Source organism: Pinus tabuliformis, chromosome 9 (genome assembly GCF_031772625.1).
Source record: "Pinus tabuliformis cultivar Carrire ecotype Pingquan chromosome 9, CPIR1, whole genome shotgun sequence".
Classification (NCBI taxonomy): domain Eukaryota; kingdom Viridiplantae; phylum Streptophyta; class Pinopsida; order Pinales; family Pinaceae; genus Pinus; species Pinus tabuliformis.
The window spans coordinates 32,162,625-32,186,845 of NC_142307.1; the positions used below are offsets into that span (position 1 = coordinate 32,162,625).

Below are 24,221 nucleotides of genomic sequence, written 5' to 3' on the forward strand. Positions count from 1 at the left end.
TTCCTTCCCAGACATCTGGAGTCCCAACAGTAGTACCAACTACTACTGCTATTATAATGGCAGATCCATGGACCAGACCTGGTGCAGTCAATATGCCTGCACCATTGCATCCATTACCAGATGCTCCTGAAAAATGCCTACCCAAGTTTAATCCAGATGATGGGACCCAGGCTGAGGAACACATTAACAATTTTATGTTGCAGTCAACTTGAAAGGAGTAACAGAACAAGATGTTGTTGTTAGACTTTTTCCTTACACCTTGCAGGGATCAGCAGGATCCTGGTATTTTTCTCTACCATCTGGTTCCATTACCAGTTGGAACACTTGCCAAGAACAGTTTCTTACCAAATATGGAGATGATAGGTCTCTGGCTACCCTAATAAACTACCTCTCCAATCTTAGGATAGAGCATAGGGAACCAATTAAGGAATTTAATGCTCAATTCAATAAACTCCTGAACAAAATCCCGACAGCCTCCAAACCAAGTGAACAAATTCGAAGCGAATGGTATATAACAGCCCTGCCTACCAATATAGCCATTTTTGTAGATAGAGCTGGGAAACCTACCTTAGCCGAAAACATGAAAGAAGCGCTTGTTGTGGAGAAACGTATCAATGCTCTAGAAAAGAAAGCTGCCCTGGAAGACAGAAAAGCCAAAAAAGTCTCTTTTAAAGATGACTCAAGAAAGAAAATCTCAAAAGACCCCTATGACATGGAGGGTTTGCAAAAAGTCCTAAAAACTTTATCAAATGAAATGGTTGAAATAAAGAAACAGGTAGCCGAGACCTCAACCAAAAGACCCTTTAGGACTTATAAGAAAAATGAATCAAAGCCACAAAATGTCATATCTAATGCTGATTCAGAGCAAGAAGAAGAGGAAGAGGAAACGATTTCACCAACTAGCGATAAAAAAGAAGAAGTAGAATGTCATGGAATGTGGGATTTTATACTCCCCAACTCCGATTCCGATAATGAAGAGGAAGCGTTCCCGGTCACTACTAGGAGTAAAAGTGCTTCCGAACCTGTTCAGGCAACGTCAAAGAAAAGGAGTGGAGGTGCTGCTACAACCAAAGAAAAAATACCTACAAAGAAATCACCTGCAGCAGTTCCCCAAAACTAGCCTTCAACTTCTAATATTCCTTCAATATCCAAAAACATTAGTGGTATCAGATTCAATGGAATACAACATTGTTGATGACATGAAGAAAACTAAGGCAAACATTACTATGTTTGAACTTAGTAAATTAAAACATCAACAGAAATTGGTCCTCAAAGAACTGAATGTTGTTCCTTCTACACCTCTTCCCAGTGCAAAAGCTGCTAATGATTCAGGCCAACCCCCTCCCGGTATGGTTGAAGCTACCGATTCAGTTTTGATTGGCGATAGATCAAATTCTCATACCCCACCTTTCCTATTGACCTATGAGATTTACAACAGAAACCTGCACAACTGTTTAATTGACTGAGGGGCATCATCTAACATAATGCCAGCTTCAGTTTGTTCTAAACTGAACATTGAACCCCAGAAGTCTGCTATTCATATTGTACAGCTGGACATGACCAAAGTACAGGTTTTAGGAGAAATTAATTGCGTAACTATTAGGTTATATGCTGATCCCATAATAGTACAGAGAATTGATATTCTAATAGCCGATATACCTGAATTTTACGGTTTAATTTTGAGTAGCGATTGGTCTGAGAAATTGCATGGGTATATTTCCACTGATTGGTCACATATGTGGCTTCCCTACAAGGGTAAGCCAAATCAAATAAGGATCGATCGGGAAAAACATATGACCCATACAGTTACAGAATTCGAACAAGAAAACCAGCGGGTAGCATTCAACAACAACATTTTGGGGAATTATTCATCAGAGTCATTCTTTGGCAACTTCGTTGCCCAACCCTCTCCATTCTCAGTAAACCATTCTACATCTCAGATCGAAATTTTTTCACAAACAGATCGATCAAGATGTTTCAATGATACTGAGAAGTCTGTAAATACAATTGTTAATACTTCTTTATTTTGGTCTTTATATTTCGATGGGTCCAAATCTAGTGAGGGCTCAGGAGCAGGATGTATTTTGATTAGTCCACAAGGAGAAAAGACAATGCTGTCCTGTAGACTATAATTTGAATGCACTAACAATACAGCTGAATATGAAGCCTTAGTCCAAGGACTATATAAAGCAATCGGCCTTAAAGTGCAATATCTAAAAGTATTCGGCGATTCTGAAATTATTGTTAAACAGGTGAGGAATGCAATCCATTGTCTTTCAAATCACCTCAAGCATTATCAATCGCTCGTACAAGAACTTACCTCGCACTTTTCTGCATTCAACATTGTCTCCATCCCTAGGTCTCAAAACTCGGCAGTCGATCTCCTAGCCAATGTAGCTTCCAAGCTCCTACCTTCTGAAGACTACAACCCAGATATATTTTCTGTAGAATTGCTTTTTAGACCCTCAATTCCTGACAATGTCACTAATTGGAGAGTATTCAACCACGATGAGGATATTTTACAATTTCTAGCTTCTGAAAAGTCCTATGACGATCAAATTATTGAGGAAAATGACCATGATCTACAAATGAAAGAAACGCCTCAGGAAAATTCAATCCCTAAGCCAGTGGTAAAGCTCGAGGATATTTATGATATAAAAGACAGGTTTAAACCTGTAACTAATGCAAAGCTCCAAAGTTCTACCCTTAGGTTTGAATTGATAAATCTTGGCACCGAGCAAACTCCTCAAAACATTAACTTAGGGCTAGGACTTTCCTTGGAAGAGAAGGAGGCATTCATTAGACTGTTAAGGAAAAATAAACAGGTCTTTGCTTGGAAATATGATGATCTGAAGACATATGATACATCCATTATCCAGCATACCATTCCAATGCTTCCCGATCAGAAACCGATTCAGCAGAAGTTAAGAAAAATACATCTAAACTTAGAGAGCTAGATAAAATCAGAACTTAACAAACTCTTGAAAGCCAAGATTATTTTTCCTCTCCGACACTCAAACTGGGTCTCTAATATAGTGCCAGTCAGAAAGAAAAATGGCGACATTCGAATTTGTATTGATTTCAGAAATTTTGAATAAAGCGAGCTTGAAAGATAATTTCCCATTACCTAATATGGAGCAAATACTTCAATCAGTAGCAGGCTCTGAATTGATGTCCTTTCTAGATGGTTTCTCAGGATATAACCAAGTCCTGGTTCATCCTGATGACCAGCTTAAAACCACATTCAGAACAAAATGGGGAACATATGCATATCAGAAAATGCCTTTCGGACTTATAAATGCAGGAGCGACATTCCAAAGAGCTATGGGTATAGCTTTTAAAGGGTTGATTAATAGAACAGTAGTCGTCTATCTAGACGATATTACTGTATTCTCTCAGGAGAGGTACAATCATTTGCATGATCTAAATCAAATTTTTCAGCGTTGCAAAAGATATGGTATTTCTCTTAACCCTAAAAAGTCTTTCTTTGCTCTTGATCAAGGGAGGCTCTTGGGTTTTATTGTGTCCAAAGATGGCATTTATATTGACCCCGATCGGATCAAAGAAATCTCTAAAATCCCTTTCCCACACAATAAAAAATCGATGCAGTCATTTTTAGGCCAGATCAATTTTGTTAAAAGATTTGTTCCAGATTTTTCTCAAATTATTTTTCCACTTCAAACAATGATTAAGAAAAATTCAGTCTTTAAGTGGGGATCGGCAGAAAAAGAAGCTTTTGATCTAATCAAGCAATCAATAATCAATGCCCCAGCCTTAAATACTCCAAATTTTTCTAATCATTTTACATTGTATACCATCGCATCCAACTTGTCTTATGCTGCAGTACTCACGCAACTAAATGATCACAATCTCAAAGCACCCATTTCATTTTTTAGCTCAAATCTTCAGGGTGTTGAATTGAATTACTCCGAAGTAGAAAAACAAGCCTTTGCTGTATTTAAAGCAGTCAAACATTATAGACCCTTCCTTTTGAAAACCCACACAAAAGTTATAGTTCCTTTCCCTGCAGTTAGGAAACTATTAATCCAAAAAGAACTGGGTGAAAAAAGGGAAAATTGGGTCACAACGCTTCAAGAATATGACTTAGAAATTAAGTCAGCAAAGATTGTTAGGGGCAAAGGTTTTTGCAGGATATTGGCAGGAGCATCCAACATTCCAGAATCAAGCGATACAGATCAAACTGAAGAAATCAACCAAATAAGTGTTACTGATTCTGATTCTCAATATGCAGATTTAATCTTCTATTTAAAGAATGGTTATGCACCCCCAAACCTGTCTTACAAAAACAAAAGGGCCATTAGGTTAAAAGCAAAGAATTTTACAATTATTGATGATGTGCTTTTTAAGCAGAATTACGATTCTATTTTATTAAGATGCCTTGAGAAACCTGAAGCACAAAAGGTTTTGCAGGAGTTACATGATGGACCAGCAGGAGGACATTTTGGAGCTGACACAACAGCTCACAAAATTATTCATGCTGGATACTATTGGCCCACTCTGTTTAGAGATGCCCACGAATATGTAAGGAAATGCCTCAATTGTCAAACTTCTAGTGGAAGACAACGTAAATCAGCTTTCCCTCTGCAACCAGTCAACATTGAACAACCATTTGAGCAATGGGGATTGGACATCATTGGGGAAATTACTCCACCATCTTCCAAACAGCATAAGTATATCCTTACTGCTACCGATTATTTTACTAAATGGGTAGAGGCAATTCCTTTGAAGACAGCAAATTATGAAGCAATCATTGAGTTCATAGATCAATACATCATTACCAGGTTTGGTGTCCCAAATGCTCTTGTTTTTGATAATGCATCTTATTTCTCAGGCAATGCTATGTTTGATTTCGCTATTAAAAGAGGATTTAAATTAAAATATTCTGCTAATTACTATCCCCAGGGTAATGGTTTAGCAGAGTCTACTAATAAGAATCTGATCAAAATCATTAAGCGAACTATCGAACAGAATCATAAAAACTGGCATAAATCCTTAATGTTTGCGTTATGGGCTGATAGGATAACACAAAAAGCTTCTATAGGATCTTCCCCATTCAACCTTGTGTATGGAAAAGAAGCAGTACTGCCCACAAATCTTGTTCTTCCTTCTCTAGCCCTAATTCAGTTCATTGAAGAAAGTCCTTCCTCTTCTATTCAGTTTAGACATGATCAAATTCTAAAATTAGAAGAGGAAAGAGAAAAAGCCAAGGTTATTCATGCCAAACATCAGCAAATCATCAAGACAGCTTTTGATTCAGTCTCATTCGGTTCAAAACAATTTCAAATCGGTGATTTAGTTCTGAAATGGGACAAAGCCCATGAGGACAAGGGAAAACACACCAAGTTCCAGAAGATGTGGCTTGGACCATTTCAGATCTGTGAGAAGATAGGCCATTCAACCTTCACGTTACAAGATTTATCAGGTTTGAGAGATTCTCTCCCTGTTAATGGCCTTATCTTGAAGAAATTCTTTAATTGAGGAGGTAACCCCTTCTCATTTTAGCTTCATAGAGTTTTGTAGTTTGTAGAACCTTTAGGAAATAAAGTTGTAAGGTATCTTCCATTGACCTTTTGCTGCGTTTGAAAAGTTGTCCCACAGAAGTAGTATGGATACTTGCTTTTAAATAATAGAGCTCACAACCAAAAGAGATAATTTCTAGGAAATTAGGTATCATTGTATTTTGAAACCACATTTCAAGTTTTGTGAACTCCTCTCAAAGTTTAGAAGTATTGTAAATCATTTTCTGTTTTCAAATTGGTCTCAAAAGGTTATCAATATCAAGATAGAAGCTAATCCAATTTCAGCATCTTCAACTCTTACCCTGTCATCCATTTACTCTTAAAAGAGAAAATTGTCCATCCCATTCACTAAAGTTTATGATTACTCATAGTGTAATTCTAAAATATTTGATACAAAAGATAAGAGGTCTTATTACAAGCCTGCTTACCATGATCATAGGGAAATAGTTTAACCGACATTACCAATACTGCATACCATAACAGGGTAATGGCTTAGCAATTTTAAGACAAGGGGTCTCGTCACGAGCCAACTTGTTCGGTTAGATTACTACCAGTGAATGGCATTGTCAATAGCTGGCCACCAAACCAGGACAATGGCTTTTTATCTTACCAATAACAAGAAAAGAAAGAAATACAGAATATGAAAACATGTTTTGAATTCATTCTGTTAATCACACTCTTAATTGGATGGAACAATGGACAATAACATGGTTAAAAGGTATCCCTGTCGAAACTATGAACGTTTGCTGGCAGCAGAGGCTCTACCTATGACAGAAGAGTTCACTATAAAAGCTGATTTGGAAAGGTTTTCTGTTTTATCATTATAAACCAATAGAGGCCTATTTAAAACTTAGAATGTATATATTTTCTTAAAAAAGAGAGGAAATTAGCAAAAATAGATTCATTTTATTTGGAATACATATATACCTAGTTATATTAGAATTTTTCCCCTTTGATTAGAACTCTATTTTTGAAAAAGTTTAAGTATTTCTATGCTTTTCAGAGATAAATGGTTCTTCCAACGAATCGCCAATTGTTGTGCTCTACAACAACCCCCCCATTTCATATCATTTTTATATGAAATGGGTCCCTTTAGAAGTTAATTGGTATCAATATTGTATTGTTCAAAAAGGTCCGATAACCAAATGAAAACATTATATAAAAACCTTTTGAAAAACCCATTTTGATCAAATAAAACAATCTTTTATCATTGCGATAAAGCGATCGCAAGATCGCATATCGCAATGACATAGAGAACACAAATAAGTGACATATTGGTTTCCGTCGATGCGATATCGCTATCGGCTATCGGCGGTACTCTATACGTAGTCTTAAAGCACCCCAAGCCTTTCACCCCGATGCGATGCGATATCGCAATCGGCAATCGGCAATATCCTATGCACATTAATAAGGCGCCCAGGTGATGCAGCCCGATGCGATGCGATATCGCAATCGGCAAATCGGCGATATGCTGTCCATGTCATATATAATCCCTATTCTCCCGACGCGATGCGATATCGGCTATCGGCGATCGGGGGTTTTAAATGGTGTCAATACAAGAGGTTAAAGCTCTCCCCGATGGCCGATTGCGATAAAGCGCAGTTTTCAAAAAGCCATTAAATGGAGGGATATTATGATCGAATCATATTTAAAGCTTAATCTGTTAAGCAATGATGCACCTGCGCCCAACCGCCAAAATATCCATAGCACGCTTAAGCGGGCCATTCGGCCGAATAATGATATAATGGGCATTTAAGATTGGCAGGTTTTAAACGGCCATTTAATGTGATCGTAAGTCCTAAAATCCTCCCATGGATTGTATCTGCGCCCATTTTAAAAGCTAATCCCTTATTACGCATCAGTCACCATAGCTCATTACTTTGAAGTTTTCTTTGCAATTCTCCGTGTTACGTTTATTTTCGCCTCTGTGTAGAATTCATCTCAAGGAGAAAGCTCAAGCAAAATGGGGAAGAAGTCCAAGAAGACCACAGGCACTTCCGCTGCGCCAGCTGCAGGACAAGCTGCCACTGACAAAAATAAGGGATTGATATCTGATACTACATGTTTCGGGTCTTGTCAGAACTACTTGGCAAGGTACCTACAACCTGATTGAAGCCGAAGAACCAGTAGTGACAACAGTAGAAGCTACTACATATTCTACTCGGAAATCTGAGGGTACTCTAAAGGACTTAGCTGACTCATTCCTTCACTGGATAGCAGCGAGAGAACAAATTCTCCCATATATTGATGTAGTGCGGTGGGAAATTGAGGAAATCCCAGTCCTGGATAGAACCTTCAGCACCAGAGACGGGAGAATTTTCGGGTCATTCAGGGCAGATGATCTAAGGCAAATGTATCATTTGCCTGAGCCAGAGAAGATATACAATAAGGCGTTCCTGGAGAAATTCGCAAACGAAAATGAAGTTGAATCCGAACCCATCCAATGAGCCGGGTGCGAGAGCCGAGAGCTAGGGTTTATGCGATCCAGCGCTTGAGACAGGGCTGGAATACCACAGAGTCAGACTGGCAGCATTGTTTCGAAAGGGGCAACTGCTGTCGGACTGGATGGGAGCAGAGGGGTCCAGTGGGACCCCAACGTTTAAGCAGATTGTCATGCAGAAACAGCAACAGAAAATGATAGAAGGAGTCAGAATAGAGGGAATGAACAGCAAGATGCAGAATGGCAAAAAAAATAAGGAAAAGACACCAATGATACTTGACAAGACAGAAAACACCTCAGAAGTTAGGAATAAAGAGAAGCAGAACCGAGAAGACACAAAAGACAAAACGGATGCAAAGTTTCAACCCTCAGAAAACGAGGAGGAACGACCTAAAGAAGACAAAGAGCCAAAAAACAAAAGCGAGGTCCAACCGGAGAAGGATGGGGAATCCAGCGCGAACCCCAACAGGACCCCTATGACCAGCAATGCATGTAAGCCCAAGAAAAAAGACAACCTACGGGTGACAATCACTGACCCTGAAATCCAGGCCTATAGGGAGCACATGGCTGAACATGCCATCATTTGCAAATTTATGGGAGTATGGCCGTCTGAAAGGACTCTGTGCCAATGGATAAGACAACAGTGGAAGCCGAAAGGAGATGTGCAGATGCATTTGGGGGCTAAAGGATTTTTCACAGTAGTCTTTACAAGTCTAGAAGACAAAGATAGAATCTTTGAAGGTGGCCCTTATTTTCTAGCAGCAACAGGCTTGTATATGAGACCTTGGAAGCCAAACTTCGTCCCGGAGAAGGAATCTTTCACTCAAGTTCCGGTCTGGATCAGACTTTTTTCTCTCCCTATAGATTATTGGGGATTAAATGCCTTGAAGCAGATAGGGGATAAGCTAGGCACCTTTGTTAAAGCCTCGGAGGCAACCATGCAGAAAAGATATACCTCCTACGCTAGAATCTGTGTGGAACTGGATGTGTCTGGTGCACTACATGAAGGTTTATGGCTCGAGTACAGGGATGAGGAATACTTTCAGGCTTTAGACTATGAGCAAATACCTTTCAGGTGTCGGAAATGCCACAAGCATGGGCATCTAATAAGGGACTGTCCACTGAATAGAAAGGAGGTAGAAGACGAGAAAACACAAAACAGCAAAGACAAGAACAACTTCACCAAACCAAAGAACAGGCAACGCGCCAATAGAAGAAGGACTAATAAAGGTAGCACAGAAAGAAACTACTTCAGTAACCCCTTTGAGATCCTAGATCTTGAGACTGACTCGGAGGAAAAGCAAAATATACCTAATGTGGAGGCAGGGCAAGAAGGACAGGAAGAACCTACAGGGAAAGAAACCGCGGAAGGAGATTTCAGTGGTGAAATCCACATGCAGGATAGAACAGCAGAAACGGACGAAGAAATAGAGATGTTAACAAGTGAAGCGAGAAGTGGGGATCTGGAGCTGGAAGAGACCCTAGCTATGGAAGGAATGGACCTTACGGCGATTGTAGAAATATGGAGAGCTAAAGGGATTGAAGCAGTATCGGAGGAAGAAATCAGGAAGGTCAACGACCTCTTCATTGCACGGCAGAATGCAGTAATAGAGAAACAGAAGAGAAAATTAGGCATCATCAAAGGAAGCAGTCCACACTACAAAGCAATACTGGGAAAAACCTCTGGCTCAAGGCACAAACGCCGTAGAGGCCGCAAGTCAAGCGGAGAACGTCTGCAGGAGCTTGGAGAGATGTTGTTCAATGCCGGTAAGATTAGGTAGCTAAGTGATTATCTGTCCTTCCGAAGATTTGTTTAAATATGAAGATAGTATCATGGAATGCAAGGGGGATCAACAGCCAGGCCAAACAGAGGATTATGAAGCGGCAAATGCAAAAATACAACCCGGACATGGTGTTTCTACAAGAAACCAAATGTAATAAAGTCATCATAGATCGGCTACGAGTTAATTTGGGAAGAAATTTTGAAGTCCTAGAGATCGAAAGCCAAGGGCGAGAAGGAGGCTTAGCTACTTTCTGGGACACAAGGAGATACTAGATTCTTTCAGCGGAAGCAAGCAAAAACTACTTAGCACTGGAAGTGCAACCAACAGGTAATTCTATATCTTTTCTATGTATCAATGTCTATAGTCCTCAGAAGTTAGAAGACAAGATTAATTTCCTAGAGTCTTTATCCAAATTTATAGAAAGACACCCTAGTGCTAAATACATATTGGGGGGAGACTTCAACATGATCACCTCCCTCCTGGAGAAAAAAGGAGGCCTCAGAAAACTAAACAGGGATGTGGAGGCTTTCATAAGTTTCATTGATAATGCAAGAATGGTAGATGTATACCCTAAGAGTGGTAAATTTACATGGAACAACAGAAGGGGGGGTGAAAGGCTAATATCTTCTAGACTGGATCGTTTCTTAGTCTCGGAAAGCTTAATTTTAGATGGAACGGTAGTTGAGTCGAACATCCTCCCAAGTGGAGGGTCGGACCACTGGCCGATCTCACTAGCTGTTGAGCTTCAGGGCACCCCCAGGAACAAACCCTTCAGGTTTGAAAAGTTCTGGATAGAACACCCCAACTTCCTCACAATGGTGGAAAAATGGTGGTCAGAACCTTTAGTTGAAGAAGGATCCAAAATGTTCAATCTTCAAAAGAAACTAAAAAACATCAAAATGAGATTAAAGGACTGGAATAAAACAGTATTCGGAAATATCTTTCAGGAGAAAGCTATCATCGAAAACAAGCTGGAACAAATTCACAAGGATGGTGCGGCAGGCTACAGAAATGAAGAAACCTGTGAACAAGAAAAAGAGCTTACTCAACAATGGCACAATAGATGCAGGCAGGAAGAGTCATTATGGAAGCAGAAATCAAGAATCCTTTGGTTGAAGGAAGGGGAGAAAAATACTAAGTTCTTCCACAGATCAGCCATGGACTACAGAAGTGCCAACAAAATCCTAGAACTAAAAAACAGTGAGGGAGAACTCCTTAGAAATCACAACGAGATATCAGCCTCCCTATCGGATCACTTTAGCTTCATAGTGCAAGAACCAGGGATCAAAAGAGAGGAAGCCATCAAAGAAATTACCAATGTCATACCTAAAACCATCACAGAGGATCAGAACTGGGCCCTAAGAAGAACAATCACCATGGAAGAAGTCGAGGAGGCAGTTAGAAGTATGCCAAGCGACAAAGCTCCTGGACCGGATGGATTTACCATCAACTTCTATAAAGCCTGCTGGAACATTGTAAACCAAGACATTTGGGAGATCGTGGAAGACTCAAGACGATCCAAAACAATCCTAAAATCTCTAAACTCAACTTTCATTGCTCTTATACCCAAAGTGGAGGAAGCTAACACGCCAAAAAAATTCAGACCCATAGCCCTTTGCAATGTCATCTACAAGATCATTTCTAAGGTCATAGCCAATAGGCTGAAAGCAATCCTCCCTGGCATCATCTCGCAAGAACAGTCTGGCTACGTGGAAGGTAGGCAAATTCTAGACAATATTTTGCTTGCACAGGAGATGATTCACTCACTTCATTCGCGGAAAGAAGCCGGAATGCTCATGCAGCTAGATCTTTCCAAAGCTTATGACAAGGTAAGTTGGTCTTACCTGGAAGCGGTTTTAGAAGCTTTTGGTTTCAGTAGACAATGGATCAAATGGGTTTTAGCCCTCATAAAATCTCCTAGATACTCTATCCTTGTGAATGGCGCCCCCTCTGCTCCATTCAGCCCTTCCAGAGGCATTAGACAGGGGGATCCCCTGTCCCCATTCTTGTTTGTCATTCTAATGGAAGGCCTTAGCAGATTAATTGCCAAGAAAAAAGCAGAGGGTCAAATTAGAGGTCTGCAACCTATCAGATCCATTCTAGCTACAACTCATCAACAGTTTGTGGATGATACCATGTTACATGGGACTCCAACAATAAAAGAAGCTTTAGCTTTCAGAGACATTCTCAATCTTTTTAGCAAAGCTTCGGGAATGGAGATCAATTATTCCAAATCTACCATTTTCTTCTTCAACACGCATCAGGCTATCCAATCTCATCTGTCAAGGCTTCTGGGGTTCAAAATTGGCTCCTTACCTTCAAGATATCTTGGTGCCCCTCTAACCCTCAAACCTTGGCAAAAGGTTCATTGGGAGAAAGTCCTAGCCAGTATGGAAAGGAAGTGCAAACATTGGACTAACAAGGCTCTGAATTTCGCAGGTAGATTAATACTAACAAAAGTGGTCTTGCAGGCTATCCCTTAGTACATGCTATCAATTCTTCCTGCTCCAAAAGGAATCTTAAATCAAATGAGAATCATCCAGCGCTCCTTTTTATGGAGTGGAAACAGTGAAAAGAAAAAATGGTCTTTGGTTGCTTGGCAGAAACTGTGTAAACCTAAGGACAGGGGGGGTCTTAATTTGGTTGATCCCTCAGTGGTAAATAGAATATGCGGGGCCAAAATATGGTGGAAATGGGTCTCTGACACAAGCCTACCATGGGCCATTCATTGGAAGGAAAAGTATATGCCGAATAGCACCACTCTCGAACTTATAAGAATGCAGGACGCTCCCAATGGATCACCAATATGGAACCATGCCATAAACAATAGAAGTATTGTTCAGGACTATAGCTTCTGGGAGATACGAAATGGAACTCAAGCACTCTTCTGGGAGGACGCCTGGCAGCAATCCCCGAAACTGGACACCCCTCAACTTCTACCCGTGAAGCAAAACAATCAAAATGAGGGCAAATTCAGAGTAAATCAATACTGGAACCCAAACAGTGAAGACCCAGATTGGCGGGAATGGACCGTTTTCAACTCTACCTACAACGAAGACATTCAGGAAACCATTCAAGCTTTAAATCAACAAATCCTCAAAAGAAAAATCTGAATTGCAGCTGAAAATGACAAGCTCAGATGGGGGCCGAAAGGCAACGGTGATTTCTCCCTGAAAGAAGCCAGGAGTATCATAGAGAGGGAAGAGCAGCCTGATATAGTGCCCTGGACCGATAAAGTTTGGGACAATCTACAATGGCCAAAGGTTAGAACTTTTCTATGGCTTCTTATGCAAAAGAAAACTCTAACTTGGGAAAACTTATTGAAAAAAGGGTTCAGGGGACCTTCTAGGTGTCCTATGTGCATGGAGGCAGCAGAAACAATGAATCATCTTCTTAATTCCTGTGAGTGGGCTTCCCAGCTATGGCACTGGATGGAAGAAGTTCTTGGAGCTTCTGATCAGGAAAGAGACTCCATTCAGGGAACCATCATCAACTGGAGGAGAAACTTTTCCAGAATTCGAAGAGTTGAAAGTATATGGAAGTGCGCCCCAGGCTTTATCTTATGGACAATATGGAAAGAGCGGAATCGAAGGATATTTCAGGAGGAAGTAAGAAACATAGAATGTGCAAAAGAATCAATCACAATTAACATCAAACAGCTCATACAGATAAAACGTAAAGAAGAACCGAATGAAAAACCTTCGGACCAGGACTTACGTATATTGAAGAGTTTTCAATTAGAGGCCTCCAGCAATCAACCGACTGGGGGAAACAAGTCACAACCTTCATCGCAAATCCTCAAATGGCAATGCCCGCCAGAGGGAGGCCTAAAATTGAATTTCGACGGGGCATCGAGGGGCAACCCAAGAACAGCAGGTATCGGAGGCGCAATTCGCAATCAGGCTGGCGACATTGTTCATATCTACTGCAGGGCGCTTGGAGAAAGCACCAACAATGAAGCAGAGTTTGCGGCGCTTGAGCAAGGATTGAAAATTCTAAGAACAATTCGACAAGGGAATGTCATAGTTGAGGGGGATTCTTCCTTGGCCATCACGGCGGCCAAACGCTTACAAGCAGGCACAAGAGCCAGTAAAGCCACCAAACATTGGAGGCTGGCTAAAGCCACTGAGAGTATAGCGGAGCTGATAGCAGAAATGAGAGGCATGGTTTTCCAAACAGTAAGAAGAAAGGCGAATGGATTGGCAGATTTTTTGGCAAACCATGGTGTTGACAACCCGAACAAAATTTTGGATAGCTATTGGCAGGAGGTAACCTGCCCAATCCTCAAGGTGACATGTGCACAGCTGGCAGAGAAGGATTTAATCCAAGCCAATCCAACCTAGCAGGTGAAGGGTTCGGGTTGCGTTACTAGAAGTTTGATGATACCGGTAAAAGCAGCAATAATAACCAAGGCAATGGAATGACAGGACATCTCTGGCGGTGGAATTCCTGGCGGCGGCAGGCCAGCCAGACGAGTGATCATTACAGATCGAACCACAGAGCTTATAGCATCAGCAGTATCAAAATTAAGACACATGGAAGGGATCCATATGGGGAGGCATCAATAACATTTATGGTGATCTCAAACGAGGCGGGCTGGCCCGAAGCAATGCATAGGAAGACCAGACATGCAGGCAAACAGGGTTTTTCAAACACCACTATTAACAATAGCAATAGATCAAACGTACAGGACACTTGGCATAATCTCAATTGGATGATGCGCAACCACTTTCATTCCAACTCGACCTGTAACGGCCCTGCTTGTGCGAACCTCAATCAAATTTATTGCAACAGTACTCACACTTCTAGTGGGATTAAGACAAACCTCAGGAGGGCTCACAAACGAAAACACTATAAAGCTGAGGGCAGACACCCTATTTTCTCCACAGTATCTCATCATAGTGTCGAGCACGCATCCGTGAACGGCAATTGTATTAGCTGGGAGGAGCACAGAGAGTTAGATATGGAAGCGGGAGATTGTCGTTGTGCTGCTGCAAATCGGGACCTTCAAGAGGCGAAGAGAGCCTATGAAACCCGAACGGCAACTAAGAACAAACGAAAAGTTGCTGAAATGGAAGCCAAGGCTAAGCAGGAGGAAGAGGGGCGCACGGAGGAGGAGATTGCAGAGGAGGTAGATTGGATGAAGGATCCGGGCACCCCCTCGAAGAGGGCAACTCAGTTTGTTAGAACAAAAGCAGAGAGTTGGCGAACCAAGACTCTCATCGCCAAAGCTCTGGAATCGATCGAGAAGGAAAAGCAGCAAATTGTGACTGAGGTGAACCTCACGGAGGCTCAAATGGCAAAAATAATCGACTACAACAGTTCACTGGACGGCCAAATCACTACTGTGCATGAGGTTGTTCAGACAGTCAATAGAAATCTTACTCTGCTCATCAGGCTCCTGAGGGATACTGTTAACCCAGCGCCCGTTACTCTGCAGCCGGCCACTACAGAGGTGCAGGAGAATGAACCAATTGAAGCCATGCAAGCAAGGATGGATAAACATATTCGGGAGATGGGTCTGGACACCATCAGTCAAATGGGCAAGTTCATCTAGGGTAGTCACTTCTGATGTTTCCTTCATCTTTATCTATGTTTCGGCCTTAGTCTATCTATGTTAATGTCATGAACTGTAATGTCTCGGCAGTATCGTTTTTAGGCACAAGTTTAGCTCGGGCCACCCTGCGCGGTGTGCATTTTGCAGTCTCTTTGTTTTGAAATCTCTGAGCAGGTGATAAGTTATGGTCTATTGTACATCCCTGCTTTCGATCTGCTTCTGCGGATTTTTTGTACTATATTTTGTGACATAATATAAACTTCTAACTTACACAAAAAAAAAAAGAATCCGAACCCATCCGGGATTGGAGACAAAATCCGGCAAAGCACAAACATGAGTCTTCTGGTAAGTACTCAGTTGATTCCCTGGCTTCTCCTTATTGCTATGTTGGAATAATGATGTGTAGATTGTGGGGATTGCATGACTCTGCTAATTTTACCATAGAAATGGTTCCCCTAATGGAAGCAGCATGCAACAGTGTAATTATGGATTGGGCCACTATTCTCTCATATAAACTAGCCTCAGCTCTTCTTGAATTTAGGAGTAAGACCTGCGTTTCTGAAAGGATAATTCCCCCATTCTATTACAGTGCCTTTATCTTAGATACCTTGTGTTTTAATTCTGAATTTCCTGTGCTCGGCTGGAGGTGGAAACCACAAGACCCCATGCCTATTCACATATACCATCAGAAATTATGGAAGTCCTCTTATAAACACCATTTGTATCAAGTCTGCAATGGTTTTATGTTACCTGTTCATTATTCTATTTTTGATAAACCTGCTCCCAAGATTTCTTATCAAGCCGGAATTGACTTAACCTCAATAGGAAGATGGTTCGGGGAGGAAAACTTCACTTATATAAGAATTTTTGGTAGTCAAGCCGAACCTCATGTCCTCCCTTTATACATACCGGATAAACTGTTGGCAAGAGAAATCTCTTACCAGATTATGGCTGAGAGTGTTACACAGACTCTCAAGAAAAATAAGAAGCAGGGTTGGCCCTCTTTTCCCTTGAGATGTGGTGTCTATACTCTGCATGATCTCAAACATGCAGAAAAGGAAGCCACGAAGATTAAATCATTGACTCCGGCGACTCTCCCAAATAGGCAGTTTGATCCAAACAAAGTTGCTTATACTGCACTAGAACAGGCCAAATTGACAAAATTTGATCATAAAGAAGATATGTTTGACGACCTGTTCTCTTCAGCTGAGATAATAAATCAGGTTAAAGCATTCGCCAAAGTGAAATATAATGATGAAGGGCTGACTGAATTTAATAAACTTAGAGAGCAGAGGTTGCAAACTCTGCCTCTAGATTTACTAGCGACAACCCCAGCGACATCATCAAGCGAGCCTGATTGACAACAGTCAAAGGAACCTCCGGTTATAACACAGGAGGAGAAGTAGAAGAGAGAACAGGAAGAAAAGCAGAGAAAAGAAAAAGAAGAGAGCTAGAAGAGAGCGCAGGAAGAAAAACAGAGAAGAGAGAAAGAGGAACAGCAAAAGAAAGAGCAGGAGGAAAGGCAAAAGAAAGAGCAAGAGGAAAAGTAGAAGAGAGAGCTGGAAAAGGTGCGGAAGGAGTCCCAAGCTGAAAAGAAAAAACAAACCACCATTTATGTCAATATAGATACTCATATTGACCCTAAATTGCTCCAGGAATGGAAGCAATTTGATTCTATCATCAGTGGGTTGGAATGTTCAAAGGACACAGACACTTCCAAGACAACGGATACACAAGACATCACTTCATCACAGGTTCAGAGTGGAACCAGCGGCCCACCCATTTCCAAAGAGGTTGAGATAATACCAAAAGACCCCTTCGACCAAATCATTTTGCAGGTAGAAGATATTCCTCCCTTGGATGTCTTCTACAGCCCAAGGCATAAAGCAGTGGTTAAACGACAAAGGAAAAGAAGAAGGACTGATCAACCTTCCCTTTTCCCAGAGAAAAATGTTACGGGCAATGTGGTTTGGAAGGAGGAATTTGACCCCTCCGATGACCTGACAAAACTGTCGCAGTATGCGGGAGCCTATTCGGCAGCGACAATTGATAAGGCATCGGAGGTAAGTCTTCTACTAAAAACCAAGGATCAAGAGATTTTCTCATTACAGGCAGAGTTAGCTGAGACAAAGCAGAAGGCAGAGCAGGCAGAGCAGCAATTGTTTATGCAACAACAATTAAATGGTCAACTAAATCAACAATTGCAGGCAGAAAAGCAAAGGATCGACCAAAGCGCGATCCAGAAACAGAAGGAATTTTCAGAGGCATTGGCACAATTAAAGGCAACAAATGAGCAAATGATGAAAACAAAAGATGAGCAAATTGCTCAATTGTCATCACAGCTCGAAAAAATAAAGGGAGTTCCACAAGTGGTTGAATTTAGAGCAGAAGCATTGCAAATAAACACTGCATTAATATCCCAAATTAAGCTTCTATGTCAACAAACCGCCCAGGCAGAGCCACTGTGTGAATTAACGGCATCCATAAATAAGCAAGTAGAGAAGGCCAGAACTGAATTGGATCAAGCCGAAGAAACCATAGCTGCATTTCTTGATTGGCAGGATTCTGATCAAGGACAAGCGGCAAATTTGCCCAGGATCCTGGAACCACATAAAGATATACTCTTCACAGAATGGCAGTCCCAGTTAATGAAAGCAGAGAGGGCGGCTTCAAGATGTAAATCAACTTCTAGCAATTTAGTTGAACTAGTTAATAACACTCTCTACTTATCAAATATGATTTCCCAATGTACACCAGGAAAGTTGACAACTATGAAAACATTGGAGCAATCATGTTATCCATATTTAAAAGAGAAGGGGAGATTAATCGCTGGGATTAATAGTTTAACCTGGGACACGTATTGGTTCTTCCTGGTCAAGCCACATACACAGAGAGCCGCCCTTAAGTGCCTAACAGATGCAATCGGGTATATTATTCCCGATATTGAGGATGCCACCTATGCCGCCCAGCTCAGCTCGCGCCTCAACAAACCACCTGAAGTAGAGCCAATGCTTGCGATAAGTTAGCTCAGATATAAAGGCAAGCAGCCTACTTGATGAATCATGCCGCTGACTGCCAGATCGCTAAAGAAAATCAGATCAAGATCGATTGATACCAATTAAATAGGATTTTTGTTTTATAGATAGATAGATTAGTTAATTATTTATAGACCCTTTCGTTGTTTTGGAAAGGGTCGTAAAGTTTTGTACCAGAATTAAAGACTGAAGTTTGCACTACTGTGCTTCAGTCAATATTCTTTTATGAAACTGGACCAGTTGTTCTTAATTCGACAAGGAAGCTTTTTATGCAATTGTGCACTATTGTCTTTGTTGAAAATGTTTCTGCGTTGAAGGAAGAATTACAAGTAGCGATTGATATTGGGAGTGTCAAGCAGCTCATATGGTATTTCTATCTATGTCTGAATTCATTCCTTTCATATGAATTGTTATGTGATTATCTTTGCTATTATTGATTATATGCATGCGCTGTAACAGCAGATCTATATTCCTTCCACTATTGGATGTTTTATGATGTGCCTTTCTTTTAATCATGTATATGTCAATGATATAAATGATAAGTGTGGTAATATCGCTTTAATCACTTGGCTTAACTATTTAAGCATAGTAATCATGAATGAAATAATGTCCATGTCTGTTAAATGGAGTCATCTATATGCCTGTTTATAGACACGGATCATCAAGCGCTGCACTTTAAAGTTCAATAAGTTCCCGGGATAGGTCATAGTTCCTGTATCCTTGTTAATAGTTTTAGTTATTCGCTCATCGCTAGCTTAGTTTATAAATCATTCACTCATCCCGTTTATCTACTTTTGGGAAACTGGTCCCATTATCCCCAGTCGGAGCCACTATTCCAAACGGAAAATGAGCTGTACTAAGGTCTCGACCGGGTGGTTATCCCCGATGTTGTTGCAGCGATTTTCGAGGCATCAACACTTAGAAAACAAATCTTGTTGCAGACCCCAAGGAGAGGTTAGGATCAATGAGGAGATCTCCATCAAGTTTATTACCTAATGTCATTTTAATTTACATGCATAAAAGGACCTCTGCTAATTCCAAAAATTATCCCTTCCCATCTGTGGATTGTCTTATTTGGAATCTCCAATATATCTCTTCTATTCAATGCTCCAACTCCTAAGTGGATAGGATCCCCTCCTTGAATTCGTATCCCTCCTCTCTTTCTCTAACCACAAATCCAAGTGTGATCTTCCTTAGGTTTCAGATGCTTGTTATTTGTTCTCCTTCATCCTTAAATTTCCCTCTCTGCTCCCCTCCTTCCACTATTACGCTACCTCTTTCTAAGCATCCACATCATGCTTCACTTCCCTGCCCCTATCTAACCCTTTCTCCTTGTTGTGGGAATCCTTTATTTTTATACGTAGTTTTCCTTCTCTCTTCACACTCTCGCAACACTTTGTGCCATTTGCATTTGTTTCTAATAGTAGTACCTCCAGTTCCCCTGATCCTTGATCCATGGATCTGAACCATTGCTACCCTCACTGAAATTCCATTACAGAAGAATTGGAACAGGTCAAAGCTTTGCAAAACCAGTGAAAGGATCAGTGCTCCTTAGAACTGGGTTCCTATATCACCAATGCACCAACGTCAATGACTGCTTCCACAACATTAATCAATATTGTGCCCACATTGAACTAGCTCTTCAATCTCTGCGAGATATTGTCAAAAAGAAGTTTGCTAAAAACACAGGCTCCAACGATAGATGCACCATTCATCCACAAAAATAAATAAATAAATAATTAATTAACCAGAAATAAAAGGAAGAAACACCTTAAACTATGTTTCAAACTCCATAAAAACCTTCCACCAAACAAAATGATTTTGAATGCTTTCCCACAAGTGTTTTGAATCTCTTCTTAACTAGAAATGAATAGATAATATAATTTGTTACCACAACAACATGTTAGAATATATAAGAAAAATGTAATAGGGAAAATAGGCCAAAACTTAACTTACTAATGAACTTTTATTTAAAAAAGCGGTGACATAATGTCAATTAAAACGATACATGAATTTTGAGGAAACAACAATAATATACTAATAATTTTGAATTGTCAAAATAAATAACTTATATTTATTATTTATTATTAAAATAAATTATTTTATTAAAAATAAATAATAATAAAATATTCTTTAAAAATCAAAAGATATTATTTATGGTTAGATAATGTTCAGTAATTTATATTGAATTCAAGAGACTTTTACAAAAATAAAAAATAAAATAACTTTATAAAACCAATATGCATTGCACAAAACTGAAACAATACATTAAGGAGTTGTCTTTAGTGAGACTTTTTAAAATTTTCCAGTGAGGAAACATGGCTGAAAAAATTGAGATCACACAAAACTGAAGCAATACATTAATAAGGAGTTATCTTTAGTGAGAATTTTTAAAATTTTCGGGTGACAGAAAATGGCTGAAAATTTTGAGGTGAAATCTTGATTTGTGTTATATAAACTGGTTTTTTCTATTGTATATATGGATTTAGCACCGTGAAAAACCCTTGGGCACTTTGATTGTGATAAGGGTTACCCATTAAGCTTGTGATTTCAATAAATTCCTGCCGAATTTTAGAGAAATTAAACCAAAAAAACCCATTGGATTTGACACCGTGAAAAACCCTACAGCACTTTGATTGTGCTAAGGGTTACCCATTAAGCTTGTGATTTCAATAAATTCATGCCGAATTTTAGAGAAATTAAACCAGAAAAACCCATTGACTTCCAAAAATTCTCACTTAAGACAATGCTCATTAATAATTTTAAATGTTCATAATAGTAATAAAACAATTTATCTTACAAATCAACATATATTATATCAATTCTCCTTTTTTGTTTTTTAATTATTTAAATAAATTTTGATATCGCATTTATTATTTATAATTAAAATAAAATATTTTACTAAAAGATAATATTTAAAAAATTAAAATTATGTATTGAGGGGTTTTGAGAGTGCATATTAGATATCCTTTTTTTGGATTCAAGTGCTTTAAGTAAGTCATTCATCTATGATCATTTTCATGAGATGTAGTCTCAATAACTACTTCTCATGGAAATGGTCATAGTTGAATCCGAAAAATGATATCTAAATTAAAATTATATTTTGCAATGAAATAAAATAATATATGGATAAATAAAATTTAAATAATATAATAATTTTGATCATGTCAACTTACATTTATTATTTATAATTAAATAAAATTATTTTACCAAAAAATTATTTTTAAAAATTGTAGTCTAATCTATAGACCAAATAAGTTTTTTTTAGCGTGTTGGATCCATTTATGCATTCAAACATGTAATTTAAACAACAAAAAATCGCAATCTTGCTTGAGATTGTATCACCATATTCTAATAAAAATACCATTTTATTTATAAATTAAACCAAATCTTTAAAAACCCTAAAAATATATTAAACCATAAATAAATAAATTTAACCCTCTCATACCCAATCACATAACCAGATTTCCTCTTAAAAAATAATCCCATTAAACAAATATACATCTCTTACATTGACTCTTATAATTAAATAAAATTATAAATCATCATTTTATTAAATAAAAGTATTTTATTTAATAAAATTATTTTATTAGAAAACTAATAAAAGCAAGACTTCGTAAAAAAACCAAATTCTGTTAGGTTTTATTTATGAAAAAACGTTCACATTGATTTTCTTTCATTGTTAGAAGCACTATTTTAATTAAATAAAGTCAGTACGATTAGGTTTTATCTATGAGAAAACATTCACGTTGATTTTCTTTTATTGTTTCAAGATATTCTAGTTTATTACAGTGCCTTATAAAGAGTCGTATGAATTTCTGAATATCGCACCTATCTTTGTTTTTAAGATATTAAGGCTTGCTCAAAATAGGTCATGATTGAGAAGTGATGGAAATGGAGAGAGTTAGTGGGTGCCTAGGCTGTTCTTTCCTGCCAAAGGAACTACAAGAGAAGATATTGGCGTGGATGCCATTTGAATGCATCTGTACATGTCGCAGAGTGTGCAGTCAATGGAATGCCATATTTTCGTCTAGTGAATTTGTATCTACTCAATGGGCTGAGTCGCCTGCCAATCAGAGCCCATTACTGGTTCTGATCCCTGTAAAGGCTCGAAATCATTGTGTGGCTTACTGTTTTTACACATAAACATGGAAGAAATGCACCCCCTCCCTTTTCTTCCTACAGGAAGAGCCTGAGCCAAAGGCCTCTTCCTGGTCAAGTCAATGGTGGACAGTAAGCCAATATCGACAACCCTTGCTGTGTGCAATCCTCTTACAGGAAGGTTCTTTTACCTTCCCACCATGTGGTCCATACGATTAGTCATGGAAATTGGCATTGTGGAAGGCGAAGAGAACACACATAAAGTAATAGTGGTGCGCAAATCAAGTCGACGTAATAAAGAGCCAATAGTGGAAATCTACGATCTCCTCCAAAAATCATGGAAGATTGTGGGGCGTCTTCCAAGAAATGTGAAGGAAGTCTACCATCATGATATAGTTTTCAGTGAGGGTTTCTTCTATTGCATCACAAAAGGGACGGTTCAGCAGACGCAAGTTATGGGTTTCAGCATCAGAGATGGGAGTTTCTATTTTGTGTCATTGCCTAATGTGCCTGGTGCAGAAATATTACCTTACCTGATTGCATGTGGGTCGCGGATTCTTGTAGCAGGGATTATATGCTCAAATATTATAATTGGACAGAACATGATTATTTGGGAGCTTGAGAAGGTGAGCGTGACATTAGGTTTAAATTCCCCTTCTGCATCTTCCTCTTTATCGTGGAAGGAGATAACAAGTATGCCGCCATCCATGTGGCAAGATCTTTGGAAGATTATTCCTCCAGCTTGGCCTAAGATTACAGGAGTGAGAGATTATGTGTGTTTCACCGTAAGAAATAAAGTGATTGCTTATAGTTTAAGCAAAATGTCGTGGACATGGCTTCCCCAATGTCCCTTTGATGGTAACTTTGGAAGTGTTTCTGCACTTCAATTGAGACCAGATATGTTGAACTTTTGTATGAATGACTAACTGTCTCTCTGGTGTTTGAATTTCACGCCCTCTGGTCTTTGATCTGTTAATTTTGGAGTGAGTTTGCACTTGAAGTTTTGAGACGAGATATGCTGAACCTGATATGGACTACTGTCTTTTTGGTGTCAGGATTTCACACCCTTTATTACCATAATTTATATTTTATTGTGATGTTTAGGTTTTATATAATCCATATTTTATTGTGATGGTTGGGCTTTTATAGTGATTTATTATAATGTTGAATCCATATTTTATTGTGAGGTATATTTTTGCGTTTTTATAGTGATTTATTATAATGTTGAATCTATATTTTAAATATGAATATGTTATGACTATGCATTTGATGGCTAGAAGTGATGTCTACAACTTTGGTGTAGTGCTCCTTGAGTTGTTTACTGGAAGACGATCTGTGGATAAGACTAGACCAAACAGAGAACACGACCTGGTAGATTGGGCTCGTCCACTTTTAATGATAAGTGAAGGTTGCTGCAAATTATTGATCCTAGGCTATAAAAACAATATTCCATGAAAAGTGCCTAGAAAGCTTGTAGCTTGGCCTGTCACTGCCTTAACCAAAATCGTAAGGCAAGGCCTCTCATGAGTGATGTTGTTGAAACATTGGGACCTCTAGAAAATAGGAAGGATATGGCAAATATTTCCTTAATTTATACTTTGAATAATAGGATAAATGTACTCTTACTTTTTTTTTCTTGGAGCATTTACATCACCTCAAGCATATTTTCCTCTGATCAAACTTGTATAAAAGATTTCTGCCTTCCGTCTGTGGGCAACAATTCTTGATCCTGGTGAAAGTAGCTTAAGTTCATCAATGATTGAA

At 39.2% G+C, this 24,221-nt stretch overlaps 1 pseudogene; it reads left to right on the top strand.

The window, feature by feature from the left end:
* The window catches only part of LOC149146959 (putative serine/threonine-protein kinase PBL8 pseudogene), a 142,789-nt pseudogene extending 118,893 nt beyond the window's left edge, over positions 1-23,896 (top strand).
* The last annotated feature ends 325 nt before the right edge of the window (positions 23,897-24,221 follow it).